Source organism: Leuresthes tenuis, unplaced genomic scaffold (assembly GCF_036924035.1).
Source record: "Leuresthes tenuis unplaced genomic scaffold, fLeuTen1.0.hap1 SCAF_1, whole genome shotgun sequence".
NCBI classification, from domain to species: domain Eukaryota; kingdom Metazoa; phylum Chordata; class Actinopteri; order Atheriniformes; family Atherinopsidae; genus Leuresthes; species Leuresthes tenuis.
In genome coordinates this window covers 5,281,133-5,307,125 of record NW_027325355.1, presented here as the reverse complement: position 1 = coordinate 5,307,125, position 25,993 = coordinate 5,281,133, and the positions used below count along the sequence as shown (strand labels likewise).

The 25,993-nt window shown below is 41.9% G+C and overlaps 2 protein-coding genes across 2 annotated transcripts in view; both read left to right on the top strand.

Annotated features, from left to right (window-relative positions):
• The window catches only part of LOC140301715 (NLR family CARD domain-containing protein 3-like), a 483,071-nt gene that overhangs the window by 371,387 nt on the left and 85,691 nt on the right, over positions 1-25,993 (top strand). The gene's annotated exons all lie outside the window — the stretch shown is intronic.
• LOC140294513 (protein NLRC3-like) overlaps positions 8,808-25,993 on the top strand; it is a 1,060,349-nt gene continuing 1,043,163 nt past the window's right edge. Inside the window, exon 1 of the mRNA XM_072379594.1 lies at positions 8,808-8,860. The gene's annotated coding sequence lies outside the window, so the exon portion shown is untranslated. The remainder of the gene's footprint in view (positions 8,861-25,993) is intronic.

Below are 25,993 nucleotides of genomic sequence, written 5' to 3'. Positions count from 1 at the left end.
TCCTATCACTGGATCTGTGTTTAAGGTCTGAGTTTATGAGTACACAACTCAGTTTGTGACTAATTTCATATTTTTATTTTCAACAGTCGTTACAGTGATTTCCTCTGACAGCTCTCTGCCTCCTTTAAGGAGATGTTCTTCAACTCTAAACATAAATACTGATCAAGAGATGATAAATAATCCAAGTTCCCTTCTTTCAAAGGGAAGAAAACAAAATGAACACTAAATGCTGTTATTTTTTTTTAGCTGAGATAAATTCTGCATCTGTACACAAACATTAGATTACTCATTGTGTAGGGATAACTCTTTTGTAACCTAAGTTGTGTAATTTACATCCTCCACTCAATCTGATAGCTGTCAAATACTGTGTCTTCTGAGCTGGCTGGTTTGGTGGTTCAATATCAACTACAAAACAAATGTAATGAAGTTTTAAAAATGCAGCGAAAGTGTTGGGAATAAATGGAGATCTGTCATTATGAACTACAGGAAAGTTAAGATTAGCTGTTTGCATGAAGATAAAACAGATTTTAAAGGTGTTGCATCTAACATTCAGAAACAGTTGGTGTAACTCTAGAGCACCAGAGCCTCTGACCAAAAGAAACGCTAAAATAAACCTATCTACTTGAACTTCACCAGTTTATAAGGTACTTTCTCTTGTGAATGGGTGACTCTGGTCTTATCTCGCTCTGTGCTCGAGGCCTTTTAGGCCAAAGGATGTGAGCTCTTTGGATAACTGTGACCTGGATTACTGAGAATCTTCATCAACATGCAGTGTGTACTGATGTTAACTGATGTAAAGATGTGAAGCTCAGACAGGAGATCTGCTTGTTGTATGAGGACAGAGTGTGTCTTATATGGAGGTGGGAGCCTGGCTCAAATACAGAAATAATTTATTTGTATGTTTCTGATTTAAATGCCTCCTCTCAGGAGCTCTGAAGACTGAGCGGAACTCTGCATTGATGGTGATTTGTCTCCCTCTGATGGCGAATATATGAACTGCAAGATGTTAGTTTAATGAACACAGAAGCGTTCAACTATAGGAGGGAGTGAAACTCTTCCAGTGGTTCCTGCAGAATCCTGACTTATTGGATGGTTCCAGCCACGAAGAAGCACCGTCTGCAGAAGACGAGCAGAACGGAAACAGTGGACCTGATGCTGGAGATGTACTGAACACTACAGATGCAATGGTTGGGACAAAGATGGTTGGAGAGAAGACACAGAGGAGTGAAGGTCAGCTGGAGAAAGAGAAGCACCTCCAATTCTATCTGATACTAATATCAGTGAAAATGGTCTTCTTCTACTGTTTGATGTGCTCAGTAATTTCAGTTCTACATCGCTCAGGTTCAGTCTTGATTGGGTTTACTTTATCTCACAGCCTGCTGTGTTTTTCACTGACTGATTTAATCTGAGTTAGAGTGTGTGTGTGTGTGTGTGTGTGTGTGTGTGTGTGTGTGTACTGTATTTAGTGGACGTAAAGGTGTCTTTAACAGAAGGCACGAGGCTGTGCTTCACCCCGGCAGAAGCAAACAGTGAGGGGGCGGGGCTTGTTCCAGACTCTCAGCTGCTCTCCCATTGGTTATTGCTGATGACGTCAGAGGCGGACAAAGTTCCTACTGGCTCCTGAAGCCGGTGTAGTGAGTGTGTTTCTGGAGGAACGGCAGCAGTGACACTTGTAATGTTCACAGCTTCTGTTTGACACCTCAGAGTTTATAAAACTCAAACAACACTATCAGAACACATTGTCATTGTCATGGACCTTTATGAGCACACACACACACTCAGGACCTACATGATTACCGTGCTTAGTAATGAGTTTATCTTTTGTGGAGTCTTTTTTTAGTCCAAAGTTTTGGTCGACTTTCTTTAAAAAGTGATAAATCAGCTATATTCCTGAGGAGCCCTCTCCACATCTGCTGAATACAGAAAGTTTGGACGTGTTTGTAGCTGCTGCTGCTGTCCCAGCCATGATGTGTCCACACTGTGTGTTCAGAATGAAGGATTAGAAATGAGTGGATCTGAAGTGGAGGCCAGAGGCAGCTGGGAACAACAAGACGCTCCTGGACACAATTCATGCATGTTATCAGAATCAGAAATACTTTATTAATCCCCGAGGGGAAATTATTTAGAAACAAGAGTTTAAAAAAAAAGATAAGAATGCTCAGTGTGAGCAGCCAAACGACATATTTTCACAGAGGAGAGATGAAGGTGTGGCTGCACACACTGATGAAGGATAAGAAGCTGTCTGGGTTAAACAAAAAGATTTAAAAGATATGATTTAAAAGCTGTCAGGGCAGCTTCTGTATAATTCATCATTGTTGAAGTGACATGAACGTTTTTCTTTTATCTTGGCGTAACTCTTTATTAATAATATCAATAAGCACTGATCAGCTGACTTCCTTTACTTAAAGCCAAGCAGCTCCCTCATGATGGATCACATGACGTGTCAACATGAATCAGATGAAACTGAGCTGTGAGCCTCTGCTGGTAGATGAGGTGATGACAGAAATCTGACAACATTCCAGCTGACAGCAGCAGTTTACCTGCAACAATGTCAGGAAGCCTCATTGTTCAGGTGGGAGTCACACAGACTCACACAGACTCTGATGAGTTTGTTCAAAGCTTCCACCTGTTGAAGTGACCCACAGTCAAAGCTCTGACAGGACTGTTGCAGAACAGATGTTCACACATCACTGAGCCTCTCTGTCTGTCTGTTTCTGTGTGTGACTTCAGCTGTTTTATCTTTCCTCCATCAGGAAACTCAACGTTCCAGAGAACTGAACCTTCAGGTTTACAGGTAAGGTGGAACAGAGAAGAGTCATCTTAAAGCAGGGCCGGGTGTGAGTCCGTCAGTGTTTCCAGCTCAGCTCGGATGAAGTCCTCCGTCTGTCAGCGCTCTGCAGCTCCAACCACCCAACTGCTCCATCTGTGAGGGAAACCAGGACTCTGCCGTGAGTCTCTTTCATGTTTCAGCTTCTTTTGTCTGTCAGAGTGTTGCTGCTTCAGCAGGAAACAGCTGATCAGAATGACTGCAGAAACTTTATCGATCCTGCAGGGAAACAGCTCTGTTACAGCACGCAGTTAAGAAAGGAGGAAGCAGGGGAGGGGAAATAAATCCCAGTCAGAATATGAAGAAGGCAGAAAGTGTGAAAACATGATGAGATGTGTTCAGACGTTAGGTTGTGGGCTGGATATTTGTTTTTAAATGTGTGAACATGGAGCGTCCCGGCCTCCACAGGAGTGAACGTCAGACTTCAGCTCAGAGTTACAGACTCATCCCACCTGTTTACTGCCGTCGGGTTTGTTCAGAAGCAGCTGGAGACAAATGCAGGAAGTTTTTAGACAAACAGCTGACAGTATGCAGCCAGTGGTTCTGTCCTCATCTGTCTGCAGCAGCAGCTGTTTGCACATGCTCAGATGTGTTGCTGTGGCTGCTCACACAGGGTGTGGTGTGTAGGAGGAGGACACTGTTCATCACGTCCAGTTCATTAAACACCTGCTGGCTTTATCAATGATCTCTGTGGAATGCAGTTTCTGTCAATATAGAGAAAGAAATACTTTAAGAATAATGTCAGTAAGATCAATGAATAAAGCTCTGAAATAAATACTAAACATAAATATAAAGAAATGCTGTAGTTAAATAAACAGAAGGTTTATTGATCTGAATGTAGATCAATATTTCAAAGCTGTTTCTGTCTCCATGTTTTAATTCCTGATGAGGATTTCGAAGAAGAAAACAATGTGACTTTAAAAAATATAAAGTTTTCCACTGAAGATTGTTCATTCTAATATAAAATCATTTTTATTGTTCTTTATCAGTTCTATATATATATTTCTATTCTTTATTTATTGCTTTCAAGATTTATTTCAAAGGTGTGTTTATCTTTTTAAGTATTACTTTATTGAATATTGATTGAAACAACATCCCATAAATCTCCACCCTCTGGTTTTTGATTGTTTGTCAGACTCATTGATCTAAACTCTGACCTTCAGGCAGATTTGAGGAGACACTCACATATTATCATTAATTATTTTACTGTTTTATTTATTTCATATGTGACTGTATGTTAAAATATCTAAAGGAATGATTGTTGGTCTGTTTTCTGTGTGCTTCTGCTGTGTTTGTTGTGAATGAAACCAGCCAACAGAATATAAAGTGTTTCCATCAGCTCAGCCTTAAACTGAAGCAGCAACAGGACAACAAACATGTTTGTAAAACAGAATTACAGATGATTTGACAACATGTAGATCTGGTTATATCTGATCACGTGGCCCTCTGCTGCCCCCTTCAGGAATGTTACAATAACAGCAGGCAGGAACACTCTTCTTCTATTACACTGTATGATCATCTGTGTGAATAAATAACATAATAACACCTGAGTGCATACTTGGGACCTTGTCTGATGTTGGTCTGAACCAATCACCGATCCCCACCAACACCATTACAAACAGAAACAGTAAACATCAGTAAAATAGCAGCAATATATTCAATAATGCAAGTGAGGCTCTAAAAGCTGAAACAGCACAGAGGAATGGGTCAACAGAGTAACACAGCGGTTACTGATCCAATATCCCTCTGAGGAACTCTGTTCTGATTTTTACTGCCACTAACTGGCTGTTCAGCACCTTAGAGTTCATATCTGCAGAATGAATGCAACCAGAGAAAAAGTCTCTGAAGGTTTGTTGTACTTCAGGAACCAAAGGCTCTGATCTGAAATCCTCCAGAGACAGGACACAACTTCCTGTGTGTTTGTTTAGATGTTTTTCTGGGGCAGAATCTCATTTCAGAAGGGTTTGAACATCTTTTGGCAGTGATTGTAACTCTGAGTGCTGCAGAGCGGAACTTCGATCAGCTGAGAAAAAAATGACTGAACTGTAACTCTCAGTCAGGAAATGTTCTCATGGATTAAGCAGTCATGACCATTATATGTGATCTGTGAGAACAGATTATCAAATGACTCCAGAGAACAGGAAGTGTGTCTGTGTGCTGCTGTGATGGTGTTCAACCTGCATCAACAGGCGACAATCGTGACCTTTGGACTGTTTCTCATGTTTGTTGAACCTGAGCCATGGACAGAACCTGACTGTAAATCAACATATTTTAAACCTTTTCTTTTCTCGTTGAGAAAGGTCCTACCTGTGCTGCCTCCATCACAGGTGGAGCTCTGACTCATTCCAGGAAGCAACTCACCTGTGTCTCAGTCTGTTGTGTTCAAACGTCGAGTGGAGCGTCGTCTTCTTCAACACTTTGGACTGTTTGAACAAACTGTGAGTTTGAACTTTGTCTTCAGTAACTTTCCTGTTAGTCCTGTTTGGGGAACATGTTCACTTCTTATTTCAGAACAAACTGTGATCACTCTCAAGGAAATAGAAAAAAAATGTATAGAAATAAAAAGGACATGAAGCAAAATTAAATACAAAAGATCAAAACTAGGCTTCATCATCTTCTCGGGTCAAAATCCAAACAGAAGAGGTGAGACTGAAGCAGTGATTTAAACATATCCACAGTCTGGGTGCCAATAGACCAAATGAAACGTAGCACTGTCACATTTTGTGTATTGACAAGCTTTATTTGGAATAAATATGTCGTAATGTTGCTGTTGTTTTTCCCCTCTGCTGTCACGCCTTCTTCTTCCAGTCACTGACGCAGAATCCAGTCTGACTGGATGTTATGAAAAGAATGACTCATAAAAGCACCTTCATCTGAACACGTCCTTCTCACACCACATAACACACTAAAATGAGTAAAAACTAACAAGAAGATAGAAAAGTCCACATTTAAGTGCTCAATGTATAAAATAAAGTAGTGAAGTGTTAACAGTGAGTAAATCAGAGTTAAATCCTGCACATAAACACGGGGCTGAGCTTTGAAACAATATTTTTCACTAACTTTGCTGGAGACCGACCTCAGATTTGTTTTAGTGTTACAATCACAACTTTTAATGATTAACACGCATCTCCTGTGAGCGCTGATTCTCACGTGTCCCTGTCCTCCTTCTGAAATGAACATTCCTGTAACATCTTCCTGGCCTGTGTGTGCCATACAGGTGATAAACTCTCAGAGGCTGCTGTCAGATAACAGCTTGAGGAAAACTTTGAAGGATCCTGAAACATGTAGGCATTCATGTTCCTGAGAATCTGTTAAAGATAAAATTAAAACAGATGCATATCAAACATTCTGGTACATAAAAAAGTCAACATTGATGAAGACCAAAGGCAGCTTTTAAAAAGGAGCTGCATAACCTGAGCATTGTTTGGAGCTAATGATCCAAACATGACAGATGTGTAAATGTTCACTCCAGCCTTTATTCCTCTGAAGGGGGACAAAGAATTCATTCATAATTAAAGATAAAATAATCTGTGATGAGTGTTGATGAGGTCGTGTGAACCATACTTTGGTCTCCCCTTGTTAGGGTTTAATCATGTTTAATCACAGAACTGGTTCCTGGTGAGCAGTGGTTGGCCTCCATCTCCAGTTACCTTCTGCTGGAGATCAGTCTCCAACATCAGCTTTTAGATCTCCCTAATCTCTCTTGGTCGAGCCAGAACACTTATTTTCTGTCTTTGTGAGAAACTCTGGACCTAACTGCTGCTGCCATTCACTCCTGTAACTTTGTCCAAGCAAAGTTTCAGGTCTGAACAACTTCTGTTCTTCTCTGGACTTTGACTTGTAAACCATCAGATATCAGTCAGATTCCAGTTCCTGCTTCCAGCCTCTGCTTTATTCCCATAAATCTTTACTCTAAACAACATTTACTTTTGTTTAAAACTAAACAGGCAGGTACAGTCTTCCTGCAGTACGATACATAATTAAATAAATGTTTACTGCATCTGGGAGTCATTTACAGAACGAGCAAATAATTGCTCATCTGCAGCTTCCTTTGACCTAAATTCAGCTACAAGTCCACCAGATGTGGCCCAGCCCTGCTGATATGAACCACTTTGAATACATTGTAGGGACATAAAGTCTGCCCCGACGATCCAGACAAAAAGAACTTTCAGAGCACCTGACGACTCATTTCCACTCCCAGGATGCATCAAAGCTGATTGATGAGACTTCAGCTGCTTTACTGAACCAGCTGCAAACATTCAACACTTTTCTGAGCATGAATTCGGGTCATTCTTCGACATTTTCAGCACAATCAAACAGTAAGATGTTTACGGGTTCTGTTAATCTCCTCAAACACAGTCATCATGAAATAAATAATTCATGCTGTGTGAAACACAACAAGTTTCAGAGGTGTCAGAATACTTTTAAAGCTTCAAACTTAAGCAGGAACATGTTGTAGAGGGAGTGTTCAGCCAGGTCATCTGTTTCAGTCCTATTCATGCTCAGATGGACAGAAAATGCTCTCTTTCTATCCACCATCAGTGATGTTAATGAGCATGTTCCCTCCTCCATCTGATCGTTGCTTCAGAGTCAACATGACCAGTCTGCCTGATACCAAAGCAGGATGCCTCCAAGTCCCAGACTGGCTGTGAGATGGTCAGTTACCATTCTGACCTCCATCATGATCCCTACCTAATGTGAGAAAACTGCTCAGTGAGACATGATGGAGGAAATAAGCAGATGATGGCTGATAGGAGTCAGGAGTGAGAGTAAGACTGATGAAACTGTTCATTCATTTCAAAACAAATCAGAAATGTTACAACAAGGTTACAAGCTGCTGTTAAACTCAGAGATAAAGATGAAATCAGATCCTGTTGCTGCTCCTCCCTCCTACCTGTCCTGCCCCCATCAGGGGTGGAGCTCTGACTGATTCCAGCAGCAGCTCACCTGTGTCTCAGTCTGTGGAGCCTCGTCTTCTTCAACACTTGGTTTGAACAAACTGTGAGTCTGAACTTTGTCTTCAGTAACTTTCCTGTTTGTTTCTGCTCTGTAATGTTTGGGGAACATGTTCACTTCTAATTTCAGCTCCAGTTTGATCACTGTTGTGTTTGAAGAAAAATCTGCATGATTATCATTTACATTGTTATTGATTAGAAACATATTATTTATTGTTTTATTCACAAAATAAACCACATTAAGTTATAATTTGTGGGAATAACTGTGGTTTCATCCATTAAAGTCAGACACAGAAACTCACTGCTGTTTATCTTTGACGCCCTGAAAGACAAACAGTAACATCCTGAATGAAGGTGTGGTTTTATTGCTGTGTAATAGGAGTCAGGCAGGTTTAAGTTTCATTACTTTGATCACAACCCCCCTCCATGTTCCAGTACAGTCAGAACATGTCAGACCAGTTTTTCCTTGTTTCTCACTGTTCAGTTTCTTCACTGAATAAAAATGTCTCTTCATCCCACAAACAAACTTAAAATCAGTTTTAATTCTGCTTTATGGTGTCACTAAATTAGAGCTGAAACAACATGTAATTTATCTGGAGATTATCTGAAAAGCAATGCATTATTATTTGTTCATTTTTCAAATGAAAAACATTACATTTTAGTATCTATGAATAGTATCTATTATTTTCTAGTTTTGTTTTACACTTTTTTTCTTTTGTAACTAAATATTTCAGACTTAAAAAAAACTGTTATTAGTGGTGTCTTTTAATATAAGTTTCTCTGTATGAACAGTGAAATTGCTGGAACTGGAGTTTTGAAAAGCTTTTTCTTTCTTAAGTTTTATCTTTTATTGTGTGTATTAATTTAAAATATCTGTTTTATTTTCAAGCATCACTTTGCTGAGACTCCAGAAAGACAATTAATGCCGATAATGATTAAACTCGGACTGATATGAAACAGAGAATCAGAACCAATCAGAGGAGCAGCTGATCTTTTTACAGCCCAAATGATGGAAAGGAGGGTTTGAGTTGATGTGCAGATGAATGATTTGTGTTTCCTCTGCAGATGAAGGTAGAAAGTGTGTGTGAGCTGATGTGAATTCAGCAGCATGGAGCAGTGTGAGGACACTAAAACCACTCTGTGTGGGGAACATGAGAGCCAGAGCAAAGCTCAGAGGTGAGATGACCATCTCTAACTGTCCATGACTCTTCTCCATGTCAGAGCTCAGCACTCACATCACCAAACCACCTTTATTCACAGGAACCAACCAGAACCTGAACATGAACCAGAACCGGAACCTGAACCCAGCTGTGTGTCCATGAAGAGTGACCGTTCAAAGGAAGATGTTGTTAACTTTAAGGACGGACAACTTTCTTCCACAGAGAGGTGAGCTGTCAGTATTCAGTGGAGGCTGCATCATGTTTCAGATGATAACCAGTTTTCAGCTGAATTACTTGAGACTTGGATCAGTTCTTGATGTCTCTGATGAGACTAATTAGCTGCATCATGTGTGTAATGTGATATTTTAGTTCAGTCCTGCAGCTCTTTATTAAAACAAAGGGAGAATATTGCTGAATATCTGTCCACTGATGTGACTTTTTCACAGGATGCTGATTATGTAGTGAACAGGGCGGCTGATGTAGAAATATTACGTTCTCACACGTTGTGTTTAATGACGTCAGTTTAAAACGACCTTCTGAAGAAACAAGAACAAAATGACCAAATCAACCCAGTAATGTTAGTAACTGATCTGTTATTAATTCTCTCCTAATGAACCTGCTCATGTTATCTGGTGAAAAGATCTAATTTTTTAATCTGACACTTTATATTCCAGAAAAATCATATTTTCCAAAGTCAGTGTTTTCCAGTGTGGTGCAGCTGCAGTTTGTCTCTAAAAGAGCAGAATTAATCTGATCACACAAACAGTAAAGACTGAGTCAGGGAACCATACTGAAAGCTCAGAGCTTCAGTCTTCCTGTTTTCTCTCAGGTAAAATTACATCCAGCTTCCAGTTTCACACACCTGCTGACGTCTGCCTGCAGAGTGGCAGAGCTGCCACAAGGGGGAGCTGTAACATTGTTCCACAGCAGCCACACTGACTCTCTGACAGGCCGTCTCACTGCAGACTCAAACACTATCACTGAATACTTTAGTTTGAAGAAAACAAGTGTTTTTCTCTCAGGATCCATCAGAGACTCAGACTTGGACCTGGAACCAGCTGTGTGTCCATGAAGAGCAACGAGTCAATGGGTCATCCTCTTTACTTCAAATCAGACCAACATCCATCCTTTCAGAGGTGAGCTGAGTGTAAATGTTGTAACAGAATAAAATGTAGCAGAGTCAGTTTGAACAGTTTTTATTCCAACATGTGTTTAATGTGAGCTCAGCTCTGTTTCACATCCATTTCTATGTTCATATGTGAAGCGGTGTGTGTTGGATGTTTTCCACAAACACAGCAGTCAAAGAGGAAAGAATGGATGTTGCAGGAGGTGTTTCTGAGTGTCTGTAGGACACCAGCTGGTCCAGCAGGTGTCACCTTTGTGCTTTGGCTCTAACACAGTGTAGGTAGGAACTTCCACTCAGGTGGCAGGTGTTGCTGGATGGAGGAGGACAGATAGATTTATTTAGAATTAAAAACCTGTACGTCTGAACCACATCAAGCTGATGGAGGTGTGATGTGTTCCAGGTTCAGGAGAGGAACAGTCACCAGGGTGCTGGTTAGCTGCTTAAAGCTTTGAGAAGTTAAATGAAACTTGGTAAACAGACAGTAACTCTGCTTCTTCCAGTTAACTAAACAGAGCTTTTGGAAGCTACAATGAAAGTTTGTCTCCTGTCTTTGGGAAATAATCATCAGATGATGTTGTACAGTCATCGTCTGAAGCCTTCACACTGGGAGCTGCCCAGTACAACCAGTCTGATCCAAGCACACACTGGCTCTGGCTGCCCTGCTCCAGGGCACTTCAGCAGGGAGGGAAAGCTTTCTGAAGGGGTTGCTGAGAGCTGTTGGACCCAACCAAAGTGAGCTGAAAGCTCCAAGCAGCTGCAGACTGAGCTGTTGATTCTCAGTGGGATCAGCAGGACTAGTAAAGCTTTCCCACTGCAGGGAGTCCTCTGATTCACTGTTCACATCCACACATCACTTCATGGAGCTTTACCTTGTGTTTGTCTCTGTGTGGACAGACAGAATGTGAGCTCATTCTTCATGATTCCTCCACAGAGTGGACCAGCAGAGCTCAGAGGTTCCCAGTGGTCAGTCTGCCCAGCAGCATCAAACACAGCTGGACTCCATATTTATGGTCTGTACATGTACAACAACTACTTTTCCATCTATTCTGTTCACAGTCATCTCCATGCTGCACTTTGTAGACCAGTGGAGTGTCAGTGTGTCCAACATGGATCTGATGTTTGGCTCCATGATTTCAGTCTGATTGGCTCATTCATATAGTATTCTGTTCCAGCTGCTGGAGGACAACATGGTCACTTTCGTGAAGGAGGAGCTGAAGAAGATCCAGAAGGTTCTGAGTCCAGATTACCCAGAATGCTTAGAGAGTCAGAGGGATGGTGAGGGTGAAGAGCAAAGGACCAGCAGAGAGGCATTAGTGAAGATCACAGTTCACTTCCTGAGGAGAATGAAGCAGGAGGAGCTGGCTGACCGTCTGCAGAGCAGTAAGAGGATTTCTCTAAAGATTTAACCTGCTGGATAAATGACACATTTACTGATGTCTCAACACACAGAACAACAGATGTTCAAATACTCATTCTTTACAGGATTGAAATGTTTATTTACTGAGGTTATTTATTGTCTTCATTCAGAATATTTTGCTGCAGTTTGTCGACGTAAACTTAAATCTGCTCTGAAGAAGAAGTTCCGGTGTGTGTTTGAGGGGATTTCTAAAGCAGGAAACCCAACCCTTCTGAATCAGATCTACACAGAGCTCTACATCACAGAGGGAGGGACTGGAGAGGTCAATGATGAACATGAGGTCAGACAGATTGAAACAGCATCCAGGAAAGCAGGCAGAGCAGAAACAACCATCAGACAAGAAGACATCTTTAAACTCCCACCTGGAAGAGATGAACCAATCAGAACAGTGATGACAAAGGGAGTGGCTGGCATTGGGAAAACAGTCTTAACACAGAAGTTCACTCTGGACTGGGCTGAAGGCAAAGCCAACCAGGACATCCAGTTCATGTTTCCATTCACTTTCAGAGAGCTGAATGTGCTGAAAGAGAAAAAGTTCAGCTTGGTGGAACTTGTTCATCACTTCTTTACTGAAACCAAAGAAGCAGGAATCTGCAGCTTTGAAGAGTTCCAGGTTGTGTTCATCTTTGACGGTCTGGATGAGTGTCGACTTCCTCTGGACTTCCACAACAAGGAGCCCCTGACTGATGTTACAGAGTCCACCTCAGTGGATGTGCTGCTGACAAACCTCATCAGGGGGAAACTGCTTCCCTCTGCTCGCCTCTGGATAACCACACGACCTGCAGCAGCCAATCAGATCCCTCCTGATTGTGTTGACATGGTGACAGAGGTCAGAGGGTTCACTGACCCACAGAAGGAGGAGTACTTCAGGAAGAGATTCAGAGATAAGAAGCAGGCCCGCAGGATCATCTCCCACATCCAGACATCACGAAGCCTCCACATCATGTGCCACATCCCAGTCTTCTGCTGGATCACTGCTACAGTTCTGGAGGATGTGTTGAAAACCAGAGAGGGAGGAGAGCTGCCCAAGACCCTGACTGAGATGTACATCCACTTCCTGGTGGTTCAGGCCAAAGTGAAGAAGGTCAAGTATGATGGAGGAGCTGAGACAGATCCACACTGGAGTCCAGAGAGCAGGAAGATGATTGAGTCTCTGGGAAAACTGGCTTTTGAGCAGCTGCAGAAAGGAAACCTGATCTTCTATGAATCAGACCTGACAGAGTGTGGCATCGATATCTCAGCAGCCTCAGTGTACTCAGGAGTGTTCACACAGATCTTTATAGAGGAGAGAGGGCTGTACCAGGAGAAGGTGTTCTGCTTCATCCATCTGAGTGTTCAGGAGTTTATGGCTGCTCTTCATATCCATCTGACCTTCATCAGCTCTGGAGTCAACCTGATGGGAGAACAATCAAAGTCTCAGAAGTCTGAAACACTAAAAGAGACTCTCTTCTACCAGAGTGCTGTGAACAAGGCCTTACAGAGTCCAAATGGACACCTGGACCTGTTCCTCCGCTTCCTGCTGGGTCTTTCACTGCAGACCAATCAGATTCTCCTACGAGGCCTGCTGACACAGACAGGAAGTAGCTCACAGACCAATCAGGAAACAGTTGATTACATCAAGAAGAAGATCAGTGAGAATCTGTCTGCAGAGAGAAGCATCAATCTGTTCCACTGTCTGAATGAACTGAATGATCGTTCTCTAGTGGAGGAGATCCAACAGTCCCTGAGTTCAGGAAGTCTCTCCACAGATAAACTGTCTCCTGCTCAGTGGTCAGCTCTGGTCTTCATCTTACTGTCATCAGGAAAAGATCTGGATGTGTTTGACCTGAAGAAATACTCTGCTTCAGAGGAGGCTCTTCTGAGGCTGTTGCCAGTGGTCAAAGAATCCAGCAAAGCTCTGTAAGTACATATATAGAAGCATGTGTATGAATATACTGCTGTTGTTTTTATAGGAGAGAAAGTCACAGATTACTCCTTATCTCATTATATCCTCCTCAGACTGAGTAGCTGTACCCTCTCAGATAAAGGATGTGCAGCTGTGTCCTCAGCTCTCAGCTCCCAGTCCTCCAGTCTGACAGAACTGGACCTGAGTATCTACGACTCAGGAGTGAAGCAGCTGTCTGATGGACTGCAGAGTCCACACTGTAACCTGGAAACTCTCAGGTCAGCTTTCTCTGCTGTTTCAGCTTCATACAGTCTCTGTGATGCAATAATATGAAAACGTCTTGAGATTTATTTTAAATTCCACAAAATCCAAAATGTCTCCAGATCTGAGTCACTTTCCCCTGATCTAATCTGCACAGCACACACACATGAACTCTGGTTGGAACATTTATTTATAGTGGAATGATTATACAGGAAATGATTCAGTATTTTTGTTGTAGTTTTCTTAAATCATGTCTTTACCATCCACAAACACATGTTGTTTAACATCATGAAGACAAAGATGTGCAGAAATGTGAAAATATACATCAAATACATTTAGAGTGACTTTATGTTTGTGGATCCATTTGTTCAAGGTAAACATGTGAAATCTGGAGAAAAAACTTTGTTTTCATCAGATAACAGGATAAATATGAGAGAGTTGAATATGAGTGTTTGGTTGATTTGATTTCAGCTTTGAGTGTTGGGAGGATCCAAACTGAACTGTGAGTCAGGCTGTTCATGAGTCGTCTGTTTTACTGCAGTTATCAGAACAGACACAATCACTTTGAAGGCAAAGATGAGAGGCTGAACAGCTCCTACTCCTCTGCTTCATCCAGCAGCTGATTGGTCATGTGATCAGTCATGTGACTAACATCTTCTTTTTATTTGTTTTAGAAAAAAGCCAAAAAAAAAAACTCCAGAGAGCAGAAAAAGCTTTTGGTGACATTCAGGAAGTTGTTTTCTGTTTCCATAAAGCTTTTCAAAGTCACTGCTTTAAAACATGATGTGATGCCAAAATTAGGACATGAATGAACAAGTTATCATGAAAAACTGCTTTGATTTGTTAACATAATGAGATAATTAACTACTGATCAAGAATCAACATCCTTTATTTGTCACATGCAGCTGAACAGTGGCAGTGAAATGTACATCACAACAAGCCTGACTGTGCAAGGTAGCAAAATAAGAATAAAACAGAGTGAAATGAATCTGACATGAATGAAAATATACAAGTAAACATGTGAGTAGAAGCGGGGTCTTCCTGGCTCTGGTGCTGCACCGCCTGGTGTGGACCTCCTGCAGGGTGGCAGTGCTGACCTCACTCTGTGGAGAGCTCTTCACATCACATTGATGCTGGTCTCTGCAGATCAGCTGCAGTAAAATTACACAAAACAGAGCAAAGACACATATTACAAAGTGACAGGAAGAGATTCACAGATGTGCAAAACACATTTCACATCTTAAATTTTAAATAACACTCTACATGTGCTTTTCTTCCATTTTAAAGCATGAAACTACAGATTAATCTGTCTATTTGTGGATCAGTCTTTATGAAACCCAAATAAAATGTTTCTGTGTATAGTATATATTTGTAGCAGACAGGAGATATTTTCATCATCTCTACTGTGGATTAGTAATTAAAGTCCATTACAAACATCAATATGAAATGGCAAGAATGAAACCATAGTTTATATCACCAATTTCAGAGACTCCTAACTCGAAGTTACAGAGATATTATGGCTGCACAGAGCAGCTTCATATCATTATTGTCCCTTATTTGACTGTTATTATTAAATGTGACTATTTAACATCTTCTCCTCAGACTGAGTGTCTCAAACCTCTCAGATGAAGGATGTGCAGCTCTGTCCTCAGTTCTCAGCTCCCAGTCCTCCAGTCTTACAGAACTGGGCCTGAGAAACTACAACCTGCAGGATTCAGGAGTGAAGCTGCTGTCTGGACTGCACAGTCCAAACTGTGGACTGGAAACTCTCAGGTGAGGCTGTTTTCATGCTGGAGCAGAGTGGGATGAACTCATGTCGTCAAAGTTGATGTTACAAAAGAAGACAGTTAAAATGTGTAAACGAAATAAATGAAAATACTTAATTTGTGGGTGAAATATTCAACACAGTGTGAGTCTAATTCTCCATCCATCCATCCATTAATTTTCTATACCCGCTTAATCCGTCGGTCGGGTCGTGGGGGGGGCTGGAGCCTGTCCCAGCTGTCATTGAGTGAGAGCCGCCAGGTCGCCAGTCCATCACAGGGGCACACAGAGACAAACAACTACACACATGCTCACACTTACACTAAGGGACCATTTTTAGAGACACTAATTAACCTAACATGCATGTTTTTGGATGGTGGGAGGAAGCCGGAGAGAACCCACACATACACGGGGAGAACATGTAAACTTGTGTATAATTTTCCAAACACATAATAAAACAGATGAAAGTGTTAACAGCACTGATAGAAAGTCTGTAAGTTGTAGTTGTCACTGCTTTCCATCTTCTTCTTGTTTAGGGACACCAAAATAGTTAAATTCAGTATCCGTTCCTTATTCCATGAAAATGAAGCTCGGTATTTACTGATGGATCCTGTAACTGAAGTCAGTCTGCAGAACATATTTGATAAGTTCCACATGTTCAGTTTCCACAGAGAGGACACTCTACAGTCTGATGAAGAGTGCAGTGATGAAGCTGAAGGTTAACCTGTCACAGATCTAACTGCAGAGTGATAGATGGCATCCAGAGTGTCAGAGTAGAGGCTGATGGATGCATATAGATCAGCATTTCCTCCTCCACTCCGTGTCCACACAATGTAGAAAAACTTTCTAATTTCTGTACAAAAACTCTTTTACACATGTCACTTAAATCTGATTCATGAGTTTAACAGCGTGTCTGTCATCTGTCCAAATATTAGAAAAAACATTCATTTATAAAGTCAGTAAAAGTTCCATCCAGTCACAGTTGTAGAAAACAGGATTATGTCAATTTTAAGCATCCATCCAAATTCGCTGGGGGGCTGATGCCTATCCCAGCGGTCATCGGGCGAGAGGCGGGGTAACCCTGGACAGGTCACCAGTCCATCACAGGGCCACACAGAGATGAATGAGACAAACAACCACACACAGGCTCACACTCACTCCTAAGGACAATTTAGGAGTCACCAATTAACGTAACATGCCTGTTTTTGGACAGTGAGAGGGAGCCGGAGTACCCAGAGAGAACCCACACATACATGGGGAGAACAAGCAAACTCCACACAGAAAAGCACATTTAAAACAAGTTTCACAGTTAAAAAAGCTCTTTGAAGACAACAAGCTGCAGTTTTTCAGTGTCCATGCGTATAGTTTGAGCTCTATAACAGAGGACTGTGTCATCAGCATAAAGACGGACATGACCATCAGGTCAGTGTGAAACTATGTCTGTTATATACATGGTGAACAGGACAGGACCTGAGGGGAGCTCAGTTTAGAGTCACCCAACACTTCACACTGAGATATGTCAAAGAGACATTATGGAACCATCTACAGGCTGCTTGGTCCAAGTCAGAGGATCCAAGATTTTGATTGCGGCAGCTATGGGTAGCCAGTGGAGTTCAGTGAACAGAAGGGTGACGTGTGCTCTTTTAGGCTGATTGAAGATCAGACGCGCCACCATGTTCTGGACCTTCTGTAGCGGTTTCACAGCACAGGCTGGGAGAGCAGTTAGGAGAGCGTTGCAGTAGTCAAGGCGGGATATGACCATAACCTGCACTAGGAGGTGGTTGGCGTGTTGGGTTAGGTATGGCCTAATCTATCTTATGTTTAGCAATGCAAAGCAGCACAATCGAGCTACGGAGGCAACATGATCTTTTTAGGTTATTTGGTCATCAACCATGACACCCAAGTTTCTATCTACCTTTGACAGAGCAAGTGATAGGGATTCAGTTTGGATGCAGATGCTGTGGTGTATGGTTGGTTTGGCTGGGAAGACAAGCAGTTCAGTTTTTGAGGGGTTTAGTTGGAGGTGATGGGCTTTCATCCATGTCGATATGTCAGAGAGACAGTCTGAGATTCGTGCTGAGACCGTGTGGTCGTCAGGTGGGAATGACAGATAGAGCTGGGTATCATCAGCATAACATTGGTATGAGAGGCCATGTGATCGAATGATCTGTCCCAGTGAGTTGGTGTATATGGGAAAGAGAAGATGTCCCAGTACTGAGCCTTGGGGGACCCCTGTGGCGAGGTGGTGTGCTGCAGAAGTGTGACCAAGCCAGGATACTTCGAAAGACCGACCAGTGAGGTATGATTCAAACCAGGAGTGTGCTCTCCCTGTGATGCCCATGCTAGAGAGTATGGACAAAAGGATACTGTGGTTGACAGTGTCAAATGCAACCAATATAATAAGCAGGATAAGTACTGATAATTTAGATGTCGCTCTGGCTTCTTTTAAGGGTTCCATCACAGCCAGTAGAGCCGTTTCAGTGGAGTGGCCACTTTTAAACCCAGATTGGTTTGGGTCAAGGAGGTTGTTATGTGAGAGGTAATCGGTGACCTGCTTAAAGACCGCCCTTTCAATGGTCTTAGACAGAAAAGGAAGGAGAGAGACCGGCCGATAGTTCTCCGATAGTTAGTGGCACAAGGTTAGGGTGTGGGCAGTTCGGTAAGCTGTTTGCTTATAGCTTTGTCAGTAAAGAATGAGGCAAAGGTGTCTGCTGTTAGATTGGTAGCAGGTGCCGGAGGCAGAGGGTTAAGTAACATTTTGAAGGTGGACAAAAGTTTCCAGGTGTCAGTAGTACTGTGAATCTTGTCAATGTAGAAATACTTTTTTGCATTAGTAACACTGGATGAGAATGATGACAGTAGTGCCTTGAGTTTAGTTAGATCTGCAGGATCTTTTTATTTGTGCCATTTCCTTTTGGCAGCTCTGAGATTGGTGCGCAACGCTCGGAGAGTATCACTAAGCAAGGGGTGAGACTGGGAGGATCGAGGGTTTGGTGGATAGAGGACACAGACTATCAAGACATGAGCTCAGTGTAGAGCACAGGGACTCCGTGGCATCATTGACATCAAAGATTGTGTTGGAGGTTGGAAAAGCGGAGGCAATAACGGAGGAGAAGCGGGTGAGCGACAGATAGCGGAGGTTGCGGCAGAAGGAAACCATAGGGTGGAAGCAGAGGGCCTTCTTGGGAGACTCACTCTGAACTGTATGAAATAGTGGTCAGAAAAGTGCAGAGGTCTGACAGACAGGGCCTCTGTGGCACACTTTTTTTGTGAAAATGAGATCTAGCTCTTTGCCAGCTTTATGAGTCGGAGGACTGCAAACCAGTTGTAGCTCAAACGAGTGCATTAGTGTCAGAAAATCTGAAGAGTTAGGACTGTCAAGGTAGATATTCATATCACCAAGGACCATTATGGGACAGTCATGCTCAGGGATGGAAGATAGCAAGGTGATTGCATTATCACAAAGGGAATGATGTTCTGATAAATTTAGACTTTGTTCCTGGTTGGCAGCTCTGAAGTCACCATCAATCTGATGAGATTAGTTCCTAAGGTTTGTTCCCCATGAAACCCTCTGCTGTTTGAATAGATTTTGAGACTGTTAAGACTGATAAGCTGCAGTTCCAAGGTGGAAAGGCTCAGCCACCAGGTGGACTCCTTGTTTCACCCATGATGTGTTTTTGAGCACGGACATGATCACAGGCTTATAAACCTGATGTTCCCTATAAGTTGTCTTTCAGTCAACATTCAGCATTAGAGGTGATTGATTTTGATCCCAGCTGTTCTTTTTCTCTGTAATTGTCTCTTCAGGCTGAGTGACTGTAACCTCTCAGATGAAGGATGTGCAGCTCTGTCCTCAGCTCTCAGCTCCCAGTCCTGCAGTCTGACAGAACTGGACCTGAGTAACAACAACTTGCAGGATTCAGGGGTGAAGCAGGTATCTGCTGGACTGAAGAATCCAAACTGCAGACTGGAAAAACTCAGGTCAGGATTCATCAAACTGTTTTTATGAACAACTAACAGAACACCTGTGGATGGTCTTTGTATGATTGTTACAGCAGCTTTAGGCCTCTGACAACACAGGAACTTACCTGAACCTGGAAAGTGTTTTTTGGGTCATTTGGTCAGTTTCCTTTTGGGCTGTGTTTTCATCAAATAAATAATGTGAAGATTCATACAAAGTTATTTGAGTGAGCCCAACTGATGGGCGGGGCAAACAAGTCGTGAACAAGTGTTGTACCACGTTCCTTAACTTACGTACTTAACTTATAAGCATGACATTACGAACATGTGTTGTACCAAGTGAAACGACTGAAAGGGAACTACCATTAACAATATACATGTTTAATTTCACATACATTTGATCTATTATTTCTATTCCACACAGTACAATTCAGTTACAGTATAAGTTGTAAATATTAAGGATAAGACATGCACACAGCCAGAACATTAGAAACAATGTCTTAATACAGCTCCAGTCACGTTAAGCTTTAATGTAGACCTGGTTCTGACTCTGAAACACTTCCACCAAAAATCAGCTTATTTGGAATCACAGTTCAAAGTTTCACAAAGACCCCTTTATTATAAGCCAAGACATAAAATGATGTGTGTTTGAACGCTGTAACAGTTTGATCCAAAGCACTGAAGCAGCAGAGGTAAATACATGGAGTGATACAGCTCCAACAGCCAGCACACGCTCCCACAGAATCAGACCAGTTTGTGGTGGACCATCACTTTTTGGAACAAAACCGGTGAAACAAAATGCTGTCCTTCTGCCACCTGATGTAAATGGACTTGTACTTGTATAGCGCTTTTCTAGTCTCTGCAGGGTCCTTTGCTCAGACTTTACAGAGTTGATTCTTCTGTTTCTTTTTTCCATCCAGCAGCTTTTCTTCTGTTGGTGATTCCAGAACTAAGATCAGCAAATAAAACAGATTTAATTTTCTCTCCTTCACTGATGAGCATCTCAGTCTCACATTTGTTAAATCAGCTTCTTCTTTACTGCTGCTTTCACTGTGGTGCAGACCATATTTATATCTGAAAAGGACTAACTAGGGGAGTGGAAAACTCAGATTGATGAAGACACAAAGTCAGTAATGTGAGACAGTTCCAGTTTCTCTGAACATTTGATGACATTCAGCTTCAGTTTCAGAGCAGTTCTCTCAGAGTTTCTGTGTTGTTTTGTGTGTCTGCAGCCTGTCAGGCTGTCTGATCACAGCAGAAGGCTGTGCTTCTCTGGCTGAAGCTGTGACCTCCAACCCCTCCCATCTGAGAGAGCTGGACCTGAGCTACAACCATCCAGGAGACTCAGGAGTGAAGCTGCTGACGGCTGCACTGAAGGATCCACACAAACTCAGGTATGGAGAGGCCTGCTGCAGCCACACACAATGTCTGATAGAGGAGGAAGAGCTGGAAACATGTTCTCTGTCCTGCACTCAGCCCTGTGTTTTTGCTTCCTGCTGAGTGTTACATGAACAATCACACTTGTAGGAGCCTTTTTCCTTTGCTCACAGCAGAAACACTGACTGAACAGAAACAGCAGATATTTGTGGAGGAGGTCTCCAAGGAGAACATCTGCAGGAACAACAGTGAGAAGTGTCTGTTGGTCATTTGACCCTGGATCGGATACAGAGATGGGTCCAGAACATGTTAGCCTAGCTTAGCACCGCCAGCTTAGAGAGATGGGTAGTGTGCGTGGCGAAGATAGGACCCGGATGCAGATCTTTAAACTGAAAACTTGATTTCTTTAAACAGTCTAACAAAAAGCGTGGCTGAGCCGGTATACAAAAACTTCGAAAACAAAAGCCTGACTAGAACTGTGAAAGACCTGACATGGATAACAAGGACAAACCTGATACCATGAGTGACAATGACATGGATGACGGTGAGGATCTGAGGAAAGAGGAACCTGAAGCTGAAGACACTCTGGCAGACGGCCAGACGAGGGACCTGGATCCACAAAACCAACAAACATAACAAGCACAAAGATTTGTAAAACCATTTTCAGCTAAAGTTCCCTTTTATGAATTACCCTCAACCTGGAAATATGTATGGTAATAATTTTCACAAAACCGAATATTTTAAATTGAAAAATGTTTTTTTTTAAAACTTCAAAGTTCAAAATCAGACTTTCAGTTTAAAATATTTGTTTCAAATGAACCGACTCTGAAATGGTTGAAAGAAGCAGTTTTGTTTCTGTCAATGTTAGTCCAACAGCTTTCATTCTAGTTTCCAGATGCTAAATTCCAGTGGATGTGTCCAGATGTTGGACTGTTCCTTTCTCAGTGTAGAACAATGTGTGTGATAGAGCCATATAATGTCCATGTTTGCATGCTGAAAGAGACTGTGCTGCTCTGACCCCCCTCCTCCTTTCAGGGTGGAGCCTGCTGGAGAACAGTGGTTGACACCAGGTCTGAGGAAGTGTAAGTGTGTTCTTCATCTGATTCATGACATCCAACCATCTTCACACTGTCTCATCACTCATTGATCAAAGTGAACAGATGATAGATCAATAACTGCAGCTGGATTGTGTTTGTTCTCTCCATCAGATTCCTGTCAACTCACAATCGACACAAACACAGTGAACAGAAAACTGAAACTGTCTGACAACAACAAGAAGGTGACATGTGTGAAGGAGGTTCAGTCATATCCTGATCATCCAGACAGATTTGATGACAGATATCCTCAGCTGCTGTGTAGAAATGTTCTGACTGGTCGCTGTTACTGGGAGGTCGAGTGGAAAGGAGACGTTGATGTATCAGTGAGTTACAGAGGAATCAGAAGGAGAGGAGACAGTGAGGACTGTGAGTTTGGAAACAATGATCAGTCCTGGAGTCTGATCTGCTATGATGGAGACTACTATGTCTGGCACAGTAAGAGAAGAACACCCATCTCCTTCTCCTCCTCCGTCTCTCACAGAGCAGCAGTGTATGTGGACCGTCCTGCTGGCACTCTGTCCTTCTACAGAGTCTCCTCTGACACACTGATCCACCTCCACACCTTCAACACCACATTCACTGAAGAACCTCTGCATCCTGGATTTGGGTTCAGGTTCTGGTCACCTGTTTCCTGGTTGTCTCTGTGTTGAGTATAAAGAGTTTCCTCCTGTCAGAGAATCACTGTTGAACAGATAGTTCAGTCTGTACATGTCTGTCTCTTTCACTCAGAAACACCTTTTCAGATTCATGGATTCAATCAGTTTCTGTTTGAAACTCTTCTAAATGATTCCTTGGAAACTTCTTCCTCTTCCAGTCCTTTAAAGATGGAAGCTGCCATTCTTCCAGGATGTTGTACCGGAGAATCATCTAAATAATGGACAGAAACTTTTAAAAGACTTTGTCTTCTTTCTGTGATAAAGGTGACGGTGCAATGGGTGGAGGGTCTCACACATTTTGGAAAAGATCAGAGAAACTAAATATATCAGAGAACTGTAACCAGGCAGCTTCTGATGATAGCTGATATTTATTTATCTGCCTTGGAGAGTTATAGTCTTGATAATAAAGACCATTATACCCTGCATCTGTGTCCTGAGTTCTGCCAAATCGTGACAAATATATCAGAGGACTGTAACCAGGCAGCTTCTGAGCAGCTGATGACAGCAACGCAGAAACAGAATATGGTGCAAAACTATTTATTAAATTTATCTAGCAAAGATACAGAGTCAAGAACAGCATGGAGGCATCGTGGGACATGATCATCCTCCACCATCAGCAGGCCTTAACGGACTAACTGACCACTGACGGTGCCGAACCACATCCTGACAGAGCAGGTGTCTCTGTTTTACAAAATAGTTTCACAATACAAAATATTCTGAGTATTTCCTGTACGCATTCATTCTTACAAACACTTGATTATAAAGAGTTAAATTTACAAAACCACACCATCAACCTTAAAGCCGTTTCCTGAACAGCTAAAACCCAGAAGCAGCTCGCCCACACATTCCCATCCCACATTATCCCAAACACACCGCAAAGCACACAAGTAACAGGGGAGTAAACCAGCTGTTAACACAACTGTTTTACACCGTGCACCCCTACATCTGCTGTACTTCCACTGTAGATGCTGCACAGAGAACAGCTTTACTCTGCCTCACCAAACCATGGCTAACGGGCTGCCAACATATCAGCACTTTTCTCCTTTAATCAGTCAAACAGACAGCTGGGTGAAGACAGAACTGCATGCAGATCAGATCAGTAAAATGTTCCATAGAAATCTAATAACCGGGAAATCTTTGTGCACTTTTCTGTGCACATCTACGTATACTTTCATAGTGTAAAGTGCTGTGGGATTAATTACATTTTACACATCATTACTGACTTGGTTTTGGTCTATTCATTGTGTTAGTTAGCGCATGGCTTGATGATGTCATTTCCTGTTGGTCGTGTCACACAGGGTTTATTTTCTGATGCCACGTTGAACTGGTTTTGGTAAAAGTGTTGCACATGTGTGGAGGGACACAACTTGCTGTGAATGAAATATGTTGATCGTCAGAACAAGAATTATGTATCAAAAGCTAAATAAATGTGTCAAAAACTGACTTTAACTGGTACATGTACATGTATGTTCCTCATTGAGAAGCTGGTGTGATCTTTTTATGTCTTTTTAGGGGCTATATTTTCAATATTCTGCACCCACTTCTCTCAGGACAAGTTTAATTCACACAAGAAATGTGTGTTTTAGTGTGTTGTGCATTTATTATTTTCAGTTTGATGGGAAGGTCAGAAAATGTCCAAAAATTCAACAAATCCCATTCTGCGCTCAGATCTGTGCAGTTTGAGAGCAGAAGCTTGTTAATGAGGCAGTTCTTTCAGAACAAATCACATATTGTTTTAATCTCAACACTCACACCTGATATATTTGTGAATATATTAATATTTCCATCACGTTGTGAAGCAGCTTCAGCAGTATTTGTTCAGTTTTTCTACGTGTTCTAATCCACATTTCTTACTGACAACATCTGGATTCAGACATCAAAGTTCAGGATCCATTTGGACTCCATTTATTTGTTTGTGTCATTTCTTGTTCTGTTTGGGGATCAGTTTGTGTTGTTCCTCCTCAGAGTGTCTCTCCTCCTCCTGAGCTTGTTTCTGCCTTCTTCTGAGATGTTGTCAGTCTTTATCACAGATTCAGCAGCTGTGATGAGGTCCACCACTGGCAGCTGTCGTGGAGAAATGGCAAAACTGAGTGCTTTGCAGAAAATCCTTTTCTGGTTGGGTGAGGTCCCCATCTTCTAAGTTCTTCACCCTCTGGTCCTGAATGTCCGTTTCTGTAGAGTCATCATATTTTGATCTGACAGATACAGATGTGCAGTTTGAAGGCTAAGCAGTTCACCTCCATCTTAAGGTGAAGGGACACTCTTTTGAGGACAGTGATGTCCACATTCTGGACAAAGAAAACAGATGGTTTGGACTGAGGTGTGTCAGTGTGACCGTACAGACCTGCCAAGTGTGAATAGTCTTTAAGCTGCTGATCAGCCGACAGTCACCAACTAGTTAAAGCTGAAGACATCTTTCAGATGAGAAGTGAAATATCCAGAAAGTCCAGTTGCTCATTATTACAGTTATAAGAACTAAAGTATTCAGTCGTGATGCTATTTATCTTTTCACCGCCAGAGGGCGACATATTCCCATCAATAAAGACTCCACTTCCTTCACAGTTAAAGGAGGTTTTATTGACATTAAAGACTGAACATGTTTCAACAATCGATAATTACCTGAGGTCGGGTAGCCTAGGCAACAGGTTCAGGAGTGAAGACTCCAAAGAGTCTGCTTTGAATTTCTCATGTCTGTGCATTATTAACTGCTCACTGATATAGAATATTAAACATGAAGCCATTTTAAAAGATACAGCTCAGTCCACAGCAGAGTACAAACATACAACAGATTGCTGTATGTGTGTATTGAACATCATGTGTGATTACAGTGAAAACCTGTTCATCTGCACCTGTATTTGATCCGTTACAGCTTTAACGTTTCACAGAAATATTCCTTCTCTGTTCATGATGTCACATGTGTCTGCGTGCTGTCTGTGTTCCTGAGAGGAAGTCACACACCACAGAAACCAGGAGAAACAGCTTTAACACTCTGCTATATAGTATATCCAAGTAGTATTCATAAAAGAAGTAAACTAATATTAAGGAACATGTTATGTGCTTGTAAATGTATGATCTCAGTCATTCTGGGGACTAAACTGGGGTCCATCATTTCATCTATTAAAATATTTCTTCAAGCCACCTTCTGTGTATGAGCAGCAAACTTTAAAGACACAGCAAGTGAATCTATAATGACTTTGAATTGATTGTTTCTCAACCTCTTGTTAGTTAATGAAAGTAGACTTTAAATATAATATGAGACTTTAGCTCAATAACTTCAGTACAAGACATGTTGACCGATCTGTTTGAGGGAAGTTACTTAATATCACTAAAGTTTCCTGAACTTATCAGGAAAAGATCAGTTTTCTTGGTATTATTTTGATAGAATACTCTTTATAAATTCACATAAAGCTGGGAGTAAACACTCATTTTTAACTTCTCAGAATTCAGACGGATGAAGCCATTGTGAGCTGAGCACTGTTAAAAACTTTTAGAACAGACTTAAATGAGA